Here is a 17,410-nt window from a genome sequence, read left to right as displayed (position 1 = left end):
TCACAAAGAAAGAAAATGAAGGGCGTCAACAGGCTGGCAACATCGCTGCTGTCAGTGGACTCGTTGTGACGAGGTAGTGACGATTGTCTGACGTAGTGGGGGCATTTCTGGTGAACACACGCAGTCTTGTCAGCGGTTGCGTGCGAGGCGTCTTGTATTTTATTTCATGTTTCCGTTTCCCGCAAATATGAGAAATGCCACATTCTGCAATGTGCGGTGAGCTTCCACAGGCGAACAGGAAGACCCTCTGTGATGGCTGCCTAGTCATCCAATATTCTCTGAAACAGGAAGCATTTGCAACAATCAATTTTGCAACAGACTTGTAGAAGGATGGTTCCGCCTTCCTCGTATAAACACAAGTAAAACTAGCATTTTTTTTCAATCCTTTTCCTGCTTCACACGTGCAAAAACTTGAAACTTACTTTCTCCATGCTTCTGATAAACGTCCGAAGTTCACGACTGCAGCGAAGTTCAACAGCCCAGTAGCGCGGTGTATTTTTTTTTTTTTGCAGAGCATGATTGCTCTATTTAACACATGAAGAAATTTTTTGCTGCTTTGTTGAAGGCGTCCTGTGTATACAAGCCTCGCCTGGTAGCGTACAATGGCGTTTTCCAAACAACTAGATAACTGCGGCCCATAATCTTTGTTTCTTTACTCCCCCCGAAAACCTATTTTTTGCCATTTTTTCCTTTATTTTCACAACTTAGAAAACTGTTCAGCAGTTTTCTCTGATTTCAAAGCTAGCCATTGCACCCTCACAGAGGTTATGCTTAACGAAAGAAATGTGTGGCGGGGAGATAGACGTGCAGTCGTCCACTGCCTTAGCTGGAGCAACAATTCACTCGCTTATTGCTTTCTCCTGTCTTGGTTTAAGGTAAAGCAGTGAACTTCTGGACTTCCTTCAAGTTCAAGGGGGCACTTAAGTGCTCCACATTAGTTTGAACAGTGTTTCGCCATATTTTCTAAGATAATCCACGCTTACGTCGAATCTGATGTTCCAGCTAATCCTGTTGGGGACTGTACGCATCGATGAAATTGATAAATTTGCATGGGAAGTGTTATTCTTAGTGGGTATTCTTGCTTTGATAAATTATTAGAGCAAAAAGAAAGTATACAGTCACCATCTTACCATGATGCTATCCATAGCTGCGGCGTATACTGCAAGAAAAACAAGAAAAACGAGATATCAGAGCATATTGTTCCAGCTTAGACGCCAAGAAACATGCGGCGCTCTATATACGAAGCTGGAGAGAGAGAGAGAGAGAGAGAGAGAGAGAGAGAGAGAGAGAGAGAGAGAGAGAGAGAGAGAGAGAGAGAGAGGGAGATAGGGGAGGGAGGGAGGGAAGGAGGGAGGGAGAAAGGGAGGGAGGGAGGGAGAGAAAGAAACACTTTATTGAGCGTTCTATGGTCTAAGGGTCTGTCGTGGCCCCCAGCTTGAGCCGAGTGGCGACATCAGCAGCTCTGTTGACCACAGCGGTTTGCACCTCTTGGCCTGAGCTCGCCGGCACCTTCTCCCACTGCTCTCCACAAGTAATTGAAGGAAACGGGTCTTTAGGACATCCCCACAGGATGTGAGGAAGGGTGGCCAGGGCACCGCATGCAGGGCATTCTGGGTAGGGGTATAAAGAAGGATGGATAAGGTTCAGTTTTGCGGGATTAGGAAAAGTGTTCGTCTGCAGAAGACGCCACGTATGTTCTTGGGAAATGTCGAGTTGGATATGGGCGGGGGTACCTACGGCGGGAGAGGCGGTAATGGTTAGTAATCTAATTGTACGTGACTAGTCGGTCCCTGGCAGATCTGGCCCCGTGGTAGGGAACGTGACTGGCCCCGTCTCGGATCGTAAGCCCTGGAGCCGCAATGTGGGCAGCCTCATTTCCCTCGAGACCAGCGTGTGCCGGAGTCCAGATAAGCTCTACTGGGGAATCGGGTGGATTTTGGTGCATAATTTTGGAGGCCAGCGTTGATATTAGGCCTCTAGCGAAATTTCGAACGGCAGTTTTAAAATCAGAGATTATGATTCATGGGGTCGGCCTCATTGAGAGTGCTAACGCAATGGCCGCCTCCTCCGCCGTGGCTGGGTGGGGAGAGTTAACGGTCAATGAGGTGAGTGGGGGGTTATCGGGGTCATTCATTACAGCGATGGCGTAGGCATTGTAGTGCCTATATTCGGCAGCATCCACATATACTACATCGGGTCGTACCGGGTGACGTTTGCGTAGAGGTCGTACCCTTCGTTCTCTACGGCCCGCGTTGTGAATAGGATGCATGTTGCGAGGGATTGGTCTGATGAGATTGGAGTGAATGTCGCTAGAGAGGGGAGATTTTGCTTCAAGGTCGTCGAAAGTGGTTATTCCTAATGGCTTGAAAATGTGATGCCCAGTGAGAGTTTTCGATAGGCGAACCACCTGATTGGATAAATGGGCTTAGATGAGCTCCTCTGCCGTGTTATGTATCCCAAGTCCCTCGAGTCTGGCAGTAGACGTATTAAGAGGGAGGTGAAGGGCAGCTTTATATGCCCGGCGGATGGGGCGATTGACTTTCTCTAATTCACTTTTACTGGGGTTCAAGTAGGGGAGTAAGTGATCCTACTGATAACAAATGCCTGGATCAGTGGGATCGTCTCCGCCTCCTTGAGCCCCTTGCGACGGTTAGAGATTCGCCTAATGAGCCCAATAGTTTGGTTGACGTGCTGTTCCAATTTGTGGAGAAATTCTGTATTGGCTCGATTTCGCTGAACTGTCAACCCCAATATTTTCAAAGCAGGGACCTCTGGGATCGGCTTGTTCGCTATCTGAATTATAATGTCCGGAGAAACTTTACAATTTCTTTTTCGGGGTAATAGGAGCAGTTCTGACTTATTAGGGGAGCAGGAAAGCCCTGAACGTCCAGCTTCTTCTACTACGACCTGAGCACCTGCCTACAGAATCTCCTCTATGTGCGAATCACTGCCGCCCGTGACCCATAAGGTGATGTCATCGGCGTATAGGCTGAACCTGAGGTAGGGAATTTGTTCTAATCAATTGGGAATGTTTAGTATGGCCAGGCTGAATAGTAGAGGAGAGAGAACCGCTCCTTGAGGGGTTCCTTTGGATGGAAGTTCAAACGTGTCAGATGTAATGCCCCCAATTTGAAAAATTGCAGTTCGACCGGACAGAAAGCTACGTATGTAGTTATACGTGCGGGCTCCCGGATTAATAGACTCCCGTCCGTTCATTATGGCTTCGTGGCAATGTATCCCACGAAGCCATAATGAATGGACGGGAGTCTATTAATCCGGGAGCCCACACGTATAACTACATACGTAGCTTTCTGTCCAGTCGAACTGCAATTTTTCAAAATGGGGGCATTACCTCTGATACGGTTGAACTTCCATTCAAACGAACCCCTCAAGGAGCGGCCTTAGTTAGATCTAAGACAAGAACGGCTGCCGTGTCCAGGTTATTTTGTGGTGTTATTATTTCTCCGGAAATTTGGAGGAGTACATATTGTGTGGACAGGCCAGCACGGAACCCTATCATGGAATGTGGGAGAGACTGGGAGCCTCGAAGGGTGGGAGACTAGCCGCGTGAGGATAATGTGTTCAAAGAGCTTCCCCAAACAGGATGTAAGGGAAATTGGTCGAAGATGTTTTAATGCCAATGGTTTTCCGGGTTTGGGGATAAAAGTAATTTTAGCGTGTTTCCACGATTGCGGTAGGGAGCCGTGTTTGCAATAATCGTTCAAGAATCCTTTGACAGAGGTGATGGAGCTGTCATCTAGATTCCTGAGCATTTTATTGGTTACCCGGTCTGGGCCTGGGGCTGACCGTGGCCGAAGCTTTAGTAGGGCTCCTCTGACCTCAGCCTTGGTTATATCGCCGTCCATAGTAGCGTTAGCTAATCCTGCGTATGGGGGAAGGGAAATGCAAGCGCCTTGGGGCAGGTAAATATCTTTGACTTTGTCAATAAGGTCCAAGTTCGAACCTGGAAAATTTTGGATGATGCTAATCAGGCGATGCACCTGTTCCGTTTTTCAGTGGTTCGGGTTCAAAAGATGCTTCAAAGGCTGCCATGTGCGTCCCATGCCCAGGTTACCCCGCATCTGTTCGCAGATTTGGCCACATTGATCCTGTGAAAGTCGGATAGTGTAACTTTCAATTTTATTCTTTATATCTGACAGTTTACGGCGTAGTTTGTGGTTGTGTTTACCTCTCCTCCATCGTTTTTGAATGCTTTTGTATGCCTCCAACAGGTGTTGAGGTGCGGGTCTATGACTTCCGAAGGTATCTCTGGGTCTATTGTTTTGGTTGCGGCTCGTGTGTCTGCAAGCAGCTGATGAACCCAAGCATCGAGATTAAATGGAGTTGGCTTATCTAACGTTTCATCATGCGATTCTCGGAAACTCCTGAACTCATCCCAATTTATAAGATGTTGTTGTCGAGGATGTGCTTTGATGGAGCGAGTGATGGTAATGTTTGTTTGTATAATGAAGTGATCACTTCCAAGGGAGGCGTCGGTGACCGTCCATTTAGTGTCCTTGACGTGAAGAGTAAATGTGAGATCCGGGGTGGAGTCTCTTTGAACTATGTTACTGTTACATTCTATAATCTAGTCCAGCAGTTCTCAACGGTTAATGTGCTGGAGATCCCTTCTGGACTTTGGTACGTTCAGGACCTTGATATCTTCTGGACTGAAATACGTTGATGCCTACCAATTATTTCCATCCTTCTGATTCTGACCAATGCCGTACAAAGGCTTTTATCACTTGATTTTCCAGCCGTCCCAATCTTGCGATGTCCTAGTCCACTCTTAGCCTCCAAATTTTCTGATTTCATCTTTCCACCGTGTTACATTGTCATTCATTTCGCTCCAGCGCTTAAAGTTGCCCATTCGCCGGTTCTACGCCCGCCTTTTCTGCGTCTGGCTTCTTCCCACGGCCAAGGTGCTGCGCATGAAGCCGACCTAAAACCCGGGCTAAACGGAGACGTCAAACACTTGCCGTGCGAAAAAGTCAGTAGTTTGCTTTGAGGCCAGATTTGACGAAAAGGAGAATGCAGGGAGAAAGTGCTTCGAGCATGCCTCCCTAGAGAGACTCAAAAGCTCTCGCGTCCGGGGTGGTTACCCCCGTTTAAGAACCACTGCTATAAATCGTCGTCATTCTTTTTTTAACACTGTGAGAGTACTATGTGTCCAGTTTTTGCAAAAGCCTTGGTTCCTAAGCGATCGAAGCCTCCTCAGCCAAAACCTTCCAAGCCATCAAGAAACAGGAAGGGTCGCCTCCGCTCCTCGGGAACACCCGGGCGTGTTTTGCCCACCGAGACTCACCCTGCTCTTTCTCCGTGATTTTTTTTTCTTTCTGGTTTGTATTGTACTCTTTCTTCTACCTGCTTCGGCTGTGTTTGGTTAGTACTACGATTTATCATCATCACCATAATCTTCATCATAAGTACAATCCTTTGGGCGTGCATAACGCTTGGTGCCCCACAGTCACCAGTAAAGCAATCCCAAAATATGACGACGACGACGATGACAATGATGATAATAATGAAGATGATTAGGAGGAGGAGGAGGAGGTTTATGATGATTATGATGGTTTGCGGTCTTATGGCGCAAAGCCAGTGAAGGGCAAAGAGCGCCAAAAAGTACTGAAAATAAAAGTAAAGATATTGTCAATAGTCCTCGGGTCACATGCTTGTAAGTACGTAAACTATTACACAGAAAAAGCTTAATAACAAAGTTTGACACTGCCAACTCTTAAAACACACGAGACGTATTTTTATTTGCGCAAATCACTTCACAAATATAGGTTGGGCTACAAACAGGAATTGTGGCGGCGACAAGCCTTACGTTGCGACAGGACTAACGTAAATTGACAAGACCGGTAGGCTTGTGGAAAAGGTTTCGTGTCACTAAGAGAACCAATTTTTTAAACACAATTTCGGTATCGTAAGGAAGAAAAGTACCCCTGCCGTACCTTTGTCAAATGTATCCACGACTGTCAACGGCGTCACACGTCGAGCCTATAAGAAATACACAACTCGCGTTACTTCCGGACCACCATCAAACTGCATCTACGTTCTATACTACTGTTAATCTCTGCAATAAAATAATACTTTATTTGGACCTTCTCTTGTCAATAGCGTTTAACTCAAACTGTAGTGATGTTATGTGATAACTTGTCTTACCTAGAAAAAAGAGCCTGAGCTCATAAATCTGTGGTCTTATCTGTTTATTTCCGATCAATATCTATATTCAACTTACACATCACTTAGGACCAAGTAGTAGTAAAGATCTGTTATACCCATTTTCGCTTAGATAAAAAGAACACGAGCCTAGAAGTATTGCTTTATCTTTTCTATTTTGATGAATATAACTCTTCAACTAGTACGACATTTAGGAGTGCCCTATGCTGGAAAATGACCGCAAAAATAAAATCGCATTATATGGCCCAAAAATAATCACGCCTACGTAAACCGTTTACGTGATCTTGCTTCTTTTTAATCTCGCACCGATTAAGGCAAGTTCAAGGTAATAAAACTAGGCGCCTCACCCGGAGTTCAGCCAAAGTGCTGAGATAATCTGAGTAAGGAGAAGACGGAAAGGCAGTTTTCATTTCACTTCGCTGTTACGAACAACTATCAACCCTGTGCAAGCTTCTACTTAAGCGCAGGAAATGTGAAACGCTAAAAACGTTCACTTACCGAGCAGCTTTCGATTAACCTACAAGACGAGGCCCACAACTGTTTAGAATACGGTCAGCACGCCTAAACTCACTGAGGCTCATTTCGGTGAAGTAAGCGTTTGACGTCACTTACGTCATCGAGGGTGTACTTCGCTGTAACAGAAACAAAAAGGTTTTCTTTGATTACAAGCTACTTGCAGTTATTTTGTTCGTGCTTCGAAACAGCTGCAATTCTCTAAAATGAGTATTTCGGAGGCGAAATTGACTTACTTTTTACGGGTGTGTGGTAGATGGGAAAAAGAGCGGTACTACCTCGATGTCCCTGCGGCAAGATTTCCCGCACTCATGCAACACAAGGCAGCCGGACAAAGTAAGTCAGCAAAGTCTATTCGGTAGCTTCCAAGGAGGGGAAAAAAATAAAGTGACAGTGAAATGCACCGAAGCTTGAACGAAAGCTTGGAAGCCAGCACTGCAGGTGGAAGGGCCTGTTGTTTTAGGTCATGGTTAGCAGCATGACGTAAGCAAGGGAATGCTTCGAAACTAATGCCAAGTAGAAAAGCGGTGTCTGCACGCATCTGCGCGTACGCATCGTGGGATGTTTCCCTATTGCGTGAGGTCACTGCGTACCCTGCAACATATTCGTTTAGCAGAAGCTTTTACCGCCACAGCCGTTAGATGTATCCGAGCTATGAAATAACCCGTAACCACTGAAGTCATGCGCGGAAAATTCAAACGTTACCTTGATATAGTACTTCGTCCTCAGGAAGCCCTAAAAAGAATTGCAGTACTGATCAGAACGTTACAATAACCATTTAAAATGCGTTCATTGTGCTAAACGTAATTATGTCTGCGAAAACGGGAGCGTAGATTTTTTTGTAAACAGTTATGAACAAATGAAATGAGAACATGAAAACATGAACCAAAACACGCAAAAACAAAGAATATGGACAGTGGAGATAAAATAATGGCTGGCTAGTGGTGTATTTGGAAATACATTTTCAATCTTTGCTACTGTAATAAAGCCACGCGACATTTTACTTGCACAAAAAGAAATCGCACTATTTATGAGTTTCGCTTAATATTCTATTTGTGTTTCATTTAATTGCCCGTGACTGTAGATCAAGGCAAAGGCTTTCTTCAAAATGTTTCTCAGACTAAACTCTCTGGGAAACAAATACTCTATTAGTTTTTTCTCAATTTCAGCCAGCGTACACGACCTGCCGAATCTCGCAAACGAATTTTACCTCGACAGGGCTATGATGATGTTTGGATTTTTATGGCGCGAGGCCGACTGAGGGCAAAAAGCTCCAAAGGATGGTTGTTCATTTGAGTGATATGGCTACTAAAAACAATTCAATAGCAGCAAGCGTAAACTCAAACAAAAATCAATGAAGATGACTGGTGTAAAGGGCCAGGTTGTCATTATGCATGATAAAAAGGAGATGTAAAAATTTGACATCACTGAGAAACTAAAGACGAGCTTGATTGAAATCATACTGGTCGTCATCTAAAAAGTATGTTGGGTGTAACGGGACGTGTTGTCTGTATAGTTCTGGGAAGTATTTGCGCCGTGTTCTGTCAAGTGTCTTGCATAAGATGAGCATGTGGATTACGAATAGGCCCTCTCCACAGCCGCTGCACATGGGTCTTGGCGATCCTGTGAACAGGTGCGTTACATGCGTGTGGCCTATCCGTAGCCTTGCTAAGGTCACTTCGGTCTGTCTGTTATGTGAATCAGTTGTGTATCGTCCGAAGTGTGGCTTTATTACATGTAGTTTGTTGTCTGTCTGTGCACTCCAATGTTTTTGCGTTGTTTTACATGGTTGTTTTATGTGTGGCTTGAGGTCGGAGTATGGTACTGTTACGTGCACTGTGCTGGTGAGTGCAGCAGCGCCGGCCATTTCATCTGCCGTCTCATTTCCCGCGATCCCTGTGTGGCCTGCGACCCAACAAACAGTCACCTAAAGGTTTGAGCCGTATGCTAACATAATCGTCCTTAGAACAAGATTGATGATGCAATTTTTTGACTTCTTTCGGGATCATGACGTCCGCACAACGCTTAGTGAATCAGTGTAAGTGATAGATTTTGCAATATGAGATTCGACACTGTGATTCACACCAAGAATTTCATATGCCTCTGTCGTAAAAATCCTCCACTTTACTTGCATGATCTCAGAAACATTAAAATTGGGTCCGTGCGTTACACGACACGGTGGTGGCAGTTTTGAAGGCGTCGCTGAAACATTTTCTGCACTGGTATTCCTCCTGCACTGAGAAAAAGTGCTGCAGAATCGCATTTCTTAGTACCCTATTTTTATCGTGTTGGATGAAGGACAAGTCACACAACACAGTGCGAAGGTACCATGGTGATACAAAATCAATGCAAGACGATTTGAAGGTGTTTAAAAAGGAGACATCAAGTAGAGCCGCCTTCTCTATCAATCACACTTTGTGAGAACGGAACAGAAATTAATGGGGGATTTGAAAAGAGCTGTGATGTAGATGTATCCGTAAAAACAGGTCTAAAAGCATGGTTATTGATGGATGAGATTTTATAAGCATAAAAAAGATTAACATTGGTTCGCTGGTACTCTAGGCACCATTTGTCTCATTCCACAAACAGGCTTTGGACCGGGCTGGTACGGAAAGCACCACACGAAAGGCAGGCAAAGCCCCAAGTGCAGCACTGGGTCGCCCATTTTTAGTGCTGTTTTCATGGCCGACCCGCAGACAACACTTCCGTAATCCAAACGAGACCCTACCAAAAGGGTATCAAGGCGCACCAGGAGTTTATTATCTCCACCGTATGATTGGTGAGATAGGACTTTCAGAATATTCATTGTTTTTAGACATTTTTGTTTCAACTGTTTGGTGTGAGAGATGAATGTGTTTTTCGTCCATCACCTCGCCCAAAAACTTGGGTTTCTTTTTTACAGGAATTGGGTCACCATTCAGATTTATGTCAGAATCGGGCCTTACTCCGCGTCTCTTTGAAAATGCAACGCCGGTACTTATCGCGGGATTAAGTTTGAAACCATTTTTGTCTGCACAACGAGAGAGTTTGTGTGCCCCAAGCTGGACCTGACGTTCCCATAAGGATATGTTACAAGATTTAAAAGAAATTTCTCCATCATCCAAACACACCAAACAGGAAAGTGATGGAGGCAATGATTTGCGCAGAGAATTAATCTTGACAATAAATATTGTGCAGCTCAAAACTCCGCCTTGAGGCACGCCATTTTCTTAAATGTGAACTTTTGAAAGTGCCGACCCGACTCTAACACGGAACGTTCGTTTGGATAAGTAACTATCAACAGTTTTCAACATGTTACCTGTTACACCATAGGATCTTCGGTCTGCAAGAATGCCGTAACGCCACGCCGTATCATAAGGTTTCTCGATATCAAGAAATACTGCCATGCAATACTGTTTGTGTATAAAGGCATATTTTATATACGATTCTAGACCCACCAGCTGATCATTTGTGGATAGCCCCACCCTGAATCCTGCCTGGCAGTGCTGTAAATACCATTGTACTCAAGAAAGTACATGAGCCTACGGTTTATGATATTCTCGAGAAGCTTACTCAGACAGCTTGTCAGTGCGATGGTTCTATAACTGGCGGGATAGGAAGGGTCTTAACCTTCCATCAGAAAAGCCACAATTATAGCCTCCCTCTAAGAGCGTGTAATTCGCCTCGAAAGCCATATCTGGTTGTGTAGGTGTAGGAGTGTCTCAAGAGTGCCTGCGTGTCATAGTGTGCGTAATGTTGTATCTGCGTATATAGTGTGTGTAATGCCATAGTGCGTTGAATGTTGTCTCTGTCTCTGAGTGCCTGCGTATCATAGTGTGTGTAATGTTGTCTCGCCCTGGAGCTGAAGACTAACAAGTGGTAAGAACAACCTTCAGCTCCTAAAGTGTGAATTCATAGTTGTAAGCAGACATTGACTTGTTCTTGTCACGTAAGGGCTTCTTTTCTGCAGATGTTTTGTGCTGCATGAAAGTGTTTGTGTAGTGCGCAGAACCGGGACACGCGTTGGAAGTGTATTGCGGATGTGTTAGCCTGGTCTACCAGTGTTTCCCCTGTTGTACTAACTAGGCGCAGGCTGTGTGTTTGTTGTCCTTGGTGTTTTCGTATACGTGTCCAGCCTTTGTGAGTGTCCGTGTGTGAATTTATGGATGTGAGGGAGCTTCGTCAACTCTGCCTTTTTGTCTCACGGCACACACGCTTCCCAAGTGCTTTTGCCCGTTCGAACGATACATAAACGATTCAATGAAGCTCCAGCAAACTGGAGTACATTTACAGAAGCATCCAAACTACACCTCAGATCCATTAAACTCCTACATGTGGAGGAGTCTTCACGAGTCCTCACGGCACACATTCTCGACGCCGCCGAAAAGTGAACTCCCCAGGTGTCCGATATCCCGCGCAACCCAAGGAGGCTGTGGCGGAACGAGGACTTCAGGCGAGCACGACAGACCCAGAACAAGGCGTGGGGTGTCCTTCGTCGGTACCCCAGGTAGGATAACGGGCAAAATCACTTGGGAGGCGCGTGCCCCGTGAGGTAAAATGGGAGAGTCAGCGCACCGTCCTCACATCCATAACTTCATACACCGACACTCACAAAGCCTTAGCAGATATACGAAAACTCAAAGAATAACATAAAGGATAACATAACATACAGGTGACACACTGCAAGGCCAGGCTAACGCAGTCGCACATTTCCAACCCGTGTCCAGTTCAGCACACTACACAAATACTTTCATGAAGCACAAAATGTCCTGCGAAAACAAGTCCCTGCGTGACAACAATAAGTCGCACACTTCGTACAATACCATGTTTTCGATTCATGAGCTGAAGCCTGCTCTGAGCACATGTAAGCCTTCAGCTCGAGGCGCAGACAACATTACCTACACTATGATACAACACTTACACGCACACATAGTTGAAGCACTCCTTCATTTATACAACAAAGTCTGTCTTTCGGGACATCTTCCAAAGTCTTGGAGGGAGGCCATTGTAGTGGCTTTCCTGAAAGAAGGGAAAGACCCTACTTCCCCATCAAGTTATCGTCCCATCGGCCTGACAAGTTGCCTGTGCAAGCTCCTCGAGAGGATTATTAACAGGAGACTCCCGTACTTTCTGGAGTACAACGGTCTTCTCAAGAGCTGCCAGGCAGGTTTCAGGGCGGGGCGATCAACGAACGATCAACTAGTTGCATTAGAGTCATTTATGAAATATGCCTCCCTCCACAAGCAGTACTGTAAGACAGTATTATTTGATTCTGAAAAAGCGAATGATACTGCTTGGCGTTACGGTATCCTCAGCGATTTGTAGTCCGTTGGCATGTCGGGTAGCATGATAAACACACTTTCCAGTTATTTGTCTGAGAGAACCTTTCGCGTAAGAGTTGGAACTGCACTCTAGGTTTATGTGCAGGAAGATGGCGTGCCGCAAGGTGGAGTTTTGAGCTGCACTCTCTTTATTGTGAAAATGAATTCTCTTAGGATGGCATTGCCACCATCAATTTCCTGTTCAATTTATGTAGATGACGTGCAACTATCTTTTAAATCCTGGAACTTGTCTGTTTGTGAGCGCCAAGTCCAGCTTGGTGTTAACAAGGTAGCTGGCTGGGCTGATAGCAATGCTTTTAAATTTAATCCAGGAAAGGGCAATTGTGTGTTGTTTTTCAAGAGGCGTGGCATTCGGCAGGATCCACACATCAACCTCAATGGTATCTCTATTCCTGTCAAAACGGAACACAAGTTTTTAGGTACGGTCCTTAACGAAAAGCTCACATTGATTGCACACATAACACAACTGAATCATAAATGCTTAAAAACAATGACTATCCTGAAGGTTATCTCGCACATTTCTTTTGGTGCTGACAAACAACTTCTTTTGCGTATTTTTACTAGCCTAATAGGTTCACGATTGGTCTATGGTAGCGTTGTCTATGGGTCAGCCACTAAAACATCCCTCATAATGCTGGGCCCTGTGCTTCATCTCAGGCTCCGCCTGGCGTGTGGTGCCTTGCGCACTAGTCCAGTTGAAAGCCTCTATGTAGAGTGCAACAAATGGGGCCTACAACGTCACCGAGCATACACGTATTTGCTTTATGCTTTTAAAATCTCATCAATGCCTCACCATTCTTTTAAGTCAGTTATTCACGATACATCCATATCTCAAGTCCTTTTTAATCGTCCATCCATCTCTACTCCCTTCCCTTTCCTCCCTTTCCGAGTAAGAGAAGAAGCATCACAACTTGATGTCAGCGTTTTCAGACACCATCAAAACCTTAGTTACCGAATTTCTAGCGCCGTGGCAGCTGTTGTGGAAACCCAGAAGACAAAGGGCTGGGACGTGCAGAGGGTTCCATGAATTCTATTTACATAATGATGATAATAATGTCAGCATGCACGGGAATTGGGGAACTTCTTTCACAACATCAGCTTTGCCCAAAAGCATGTGATGTATCTCTCACAAGTGTCGAGAATAACCGGGTGCCCAGAAGCGCCATCCTGCAACATTTCTTGTCTCTGAAACCCAAATATAAGTGTGCTGAATTTTACACTGACGCTACAAGAACTGCCACAACTGTTTCCTGTGCTACGCATTGTGGCACCTTTAATGTCTGTAAAACTATGAATATAAATACAAGTATCCTTACGGCAGAGGCCTATGTCATACACTTGTAGCTAATCATATTCTTCTAAATCGAATTCCCAAATCTATAATTTATACTGATTCCTTAAGTGTTCTGCGGACATTCTCACAAAAATATAAAAAACAATGGGGTCAATCCTCTCATTAATACTATTATGTCTGTACATGCGTTAAACGTCAAAGTGACCGTGTACTGGGTGCCAGGGCACTCTGGGAGTGCAGGTAATGAGACCGCAGACCGAATGGCTGCCGCTGCTGCACTTACGACTACAGTTGACGTAACAACCATACCCTACACCGACCTCAAGTCACACATCAGACAACGCCTTCGCACAACATGGCAAGCACACTGGAATGAACAGACGAACAACAAACTAATCATAATAAAGCCACTCTTTGGACCATATTTCACTGACACACGCGACAGACACAACGAAGTGATCCTGGCTGAATGACGGATAGGCCACACACGTGCAACACACTCCCACCTGCTTACGGGATCTCCAAGACCCTGTGTAGCAGGTGTGGAGACGCCTATCCGTGATCCACGTGCTACTTCAATGCAAAGCACTCCACCCAACACGACACGAACACTTCGCCGAATTCTACAGACAACACGTCCCACCACACATAGCGTTTTTCCTGGCTGACAATCCCATGGTTTCCGTCAAGCGTGATCGTAACTATTTATAAGAAGTTAAATTTTTATACCTAATTTTATAGCACGCATAATCACAACCTGGCCTTCTAGACCCACAATCCTCATTTTCACTGATTTTACTTTTGTTCTTCTACCCATTTTAGTGTTTAGCTCTTCATATATAACAACTGTTTTGGTGCTCTTTGCCATCACTCGGCATGCGCCATGAAAATCCAAACATCACTTTCATTATAACTGCCGAACGAATTCCCAAGTCGAGATATGAATATGTGTTGTGTCATATATTATGGTACGTAGGCTGTTTTTTTTAAGGCATGCCCCGATGATGTTGGCAAACTTTTCAATGAGTTGTCCTCTCACATCCGTGCAGGAAGAACCTCAGAGGACGTTATGAGCACTGAGGTCTCCTAATGAAAGAAATGGTTCTGGTAACTGGTCTATCAGAGCCTCTAACTCAGAGCTCGATAGCCCGTGACCAGGGGGAATGTAGAGGGAGAATAGCGTTATTAACCTGTTGAATATGATTGTGCGAATCGCGACAGCCTCGAGGACAGTGGTCAGATGGATGGGGTGACAGGCTAAGGATTTCCGGGCAATGATGGCTCCACCACCTGAGGACGTACCACCACCTTCCCTGTCCTGACGCATCAGACGCATCAGACGCATCAGAAGACGCATCACACTTGGCTGATTGCAATGCAATGTGTCATAGACATCGTCAAGATTTTTAAGGAGGCCTCTGCAGTTCCATTGGGTATTTTCTCTTCCCATTATAGACATTTAGGAGCTACTGGAGTGCGTGCTTGCGTGCGTACGTTCGTGCTTGCGTGTGCGTGTGTGTGCGTGTGCGTGTGCGCGTGCGCGGGTGTGTGTGTGTGTGTGTGTGTGTGTGTGTGTGTGTGTGTGCGTGGGTGCAAGCGTGCGTGTGCGTGCGTGCGTGCACGCGTATGTGTGTGCGTGTGTGTGCGTGCGTGCGTGCGTGCGTGCGCGTGCGTGTGTGTGCGTGCGTGCGTGCGTGCGTGCGTGCGTGCGTGCGTGCGTGCGTGTGTGTGTGTGTGTGTGTGTGTGTGTGTGTGTGTGTGTGTGTGTGTGTGTGTGTGTGTGTGTGTGTGTGTGTGTGATTAAGATGTTAACTACTGATAGCGCCTATCCGTACCTGCTACACAGGGGTCTCGAAGATCCCGTCAGCCTAATTTCGCCTGTTTTTGTTTTGTGGGTAATAGCCAGGATCTGAGTGGCTGAAACACTCAATAAATTAATAAATGAACAGAATTCAAACAGAAACCGCATGAACGTAGAGTGGCCGTAAAGAAATAACAGCAATTAAAAAAGCCGAATTATTTCCTGGACCCGCCGAAAGAAAGTACGTCATTATTTTTGTTTCCTTTTTGTCCCAGGTCATTTGAACATGCATGCTAAAATTCCTTTAGGGCAATGTCACCACGGTAACGAAATAGCTATCGAAACAGTAGCCCACAGCTATATATTTCATAATATTGAAAGCAACGGCTAATAACGCATTTTCATGACAAACCCTTCAGTCATTTCTAGTACGAATAATGTGCTCAAATAATGACACCAGCGTCGAGGCGGCACACAAAATGATTACGCGAGTGCGAGATAGCGGCTCTCGGAAATGATATTCGGAGGGTCAGAGTTAATCCGCAGCTGTCCACTGCGACGCCACTGCAGCTTATTGTGCGGACTATCAGCGCGCGAAACTCCACAGTAGACACATGACCGCTTTGATGAACCTCTGAATCAACACCCAGTTTTGAGCGAAGTATAAAATCAGTCGATAATGCGAAAAAAGCAGTAAAACAATCAGTTTCCTTACTTCAAGTGCCCTTGCCATATTGATGAAACCTGCAAATGAATTTCAAAATAGAGAAGAAAGAGTGAAGATCAAATACGGAGTGTTCTTTTCCTCTTTGAATTACGGTAATGGTAAATGTGATTTGCCCACTTTTCGTTTTTAAAGCTCCAGAAAGGAGTGTGGGAGCGAAATACAGAATATATATCTGAGGGGCGTGGATTTGAGGAGACCACCCTGCACTTTTTTTTTCTTCTCAATGCAGTGAAGATACAAACATGCAACGATCATAGAAAAGTGCACTCCTTTACTCACGCCTGATTAGGTTCTTGAACAGGTCCTCTGATATGGATGACTGCGGTGCAAGAACGATTGCACTAGTTAGAAAACTTTCGCGTCATCCTCTTTGCTACGGAACATCACGATTCGGTTAAAGTAAACATCCGATGCTTATTTTGGCTTCGCTGCTGCATATTGTTTCTTTCGCATTTCATATCTCCAAAGAGCTTCTATTAATACTGATACGGGAATGTAATGAATGCCCCGTAACAATATGATTTACGGCTGTTTCGGGTTCAGTACTAGCTGCGGGAGTTTCTTAATCCGACGAACCCAATGAATGAATGTGGTAAAACAAAGCACGTAAGAGGGAAATATTGCTTTAACTGAGGTAAGGACCAACTAAGAGCGCCAATTATTAGTGCTCGGACAGTTCCTTTCTTTATCTATAAATAACTGCAGCATTGTTACAAGTGGCCGCTGTTCATGGTAGAACACAGAGCTAAAAGACTTTGTGTACAAAGTGTCCCAGGTGAGAGCTGCGAAGCTGTTTGCACGTGAGATATCGCACGAGCAGTTTGAAATTTACGTTTCTGGGCGTATCTATCGAATGGTATCGAACAGTATCCACCCAACATATTGATCGAAATGACCGGCTGCGCGGATATCTATCATCTAGCCTTTCGTGTAGAACCGAGAAGGCAGAGGGCGCCACCCTATCACGCATTACCCTCACCACATCTTACGCGCAAACAGCTTCGTGAACCTACACCCCAGTACGCCATAAGCAAAAACAGACAATAAATAATTAAACATGTTACGCACCTCATACTGATCTGTAAACCTGTAGAACCCTATGGAGTCGTAGGAAGTAGATTGCGTCAAGGCTCGTTTTGTGAGGAATGAAATTCGTGTGAGCAAAAAAGCACGCACAAACCAATTACTGATTTTTGTTTCATAGACGTGAAACTATATCATCAGGAACCCATAATCTCATAGGCAACTTCATAGCACTCAAAGCACGCCATTGCTTTAATTCGTAGGCAAAAAAAAAAAAAATAGCAGTGGCTTAGCTCGGCTATGCCAGGATATACGTAGCGTGAGCTAAGGTTCAACTGCTTATTCTTAGGTATCCTGATTGTCTAGGATTAGCTGATTATCATGCTTACTGCTGCTAAAACGATTTCCAATCCAATCCAATCCAATCCAGTCACGGCGGCGGCGGCTCCGGCACGCCAGCTGTGCGCCGTGAGACGTCACTGCACCCGCCGCGGTGGCTCAGTGGCTAAGGCGTTGCGCTGCTGAGCACGAGGTCGCGGGTTCGATTC

General features: G+C 45.3%; 1 long non-coding RNA gene across 2 annotated transcripts in view; it reads right to left on the bottom strand.

The window, feature by feature from the left end:
* Window positions 1-125: 125 nt before the first annotated feature.
* The window catches only part of LOC144152787 (uncharacterized), a 36,241-nt gene continuing 18,956 nt past the window's right edge, over window positions 126-17,410 (bottom strand). The window contains exons 3-7 of one of the 2 annotated variants that reach the window (XR_013319225.1): window positions 16,119-16,158; window positions 15,828-15,856; window positions 7,402-7,431; window positions 6,933-6,984; window positions 6,714-6,815 (exon numbers count right to left, since the gene is read on the bottom strand). This is a non-coding gene — a long non-coding RNA (uncharacterized LOC144152787). Of the gene's footprint in view, window positions 279-1,130; window positions 1,160-5,954; window positions 6,001-6,713; window positions 6,816-6,932; window positions 6,985-7,401; window positions 7,432-15,827; window positions 15,857-16,118; window positions 16,159-17,410 lie in introns of those variants that run through there. The other variant, XR_013319226.1, reaches the window with a different exon arrangement.

This window comes from Haemaphysalis longicornis, unplaced genomic scaffold (assembly GCF_048455015.1).
Source record: "Haemaphysalis longicornis isolate Haplotype H1 unplaced genomic scaffold, Haemaphysalis longicornis Haplotype H1 scaffold_9, whole genome shotgun sequence".
Lineage (NCBI taxonomy): Eukaryota > Metazoa > Arthropoda > Arachnida > Ixodida > Ixodidae > Haemaphysalis > Haemaphysalis longicornis.
This window is presented reverse-complemented; position numbering and strand designations above follow the sequence as displayed.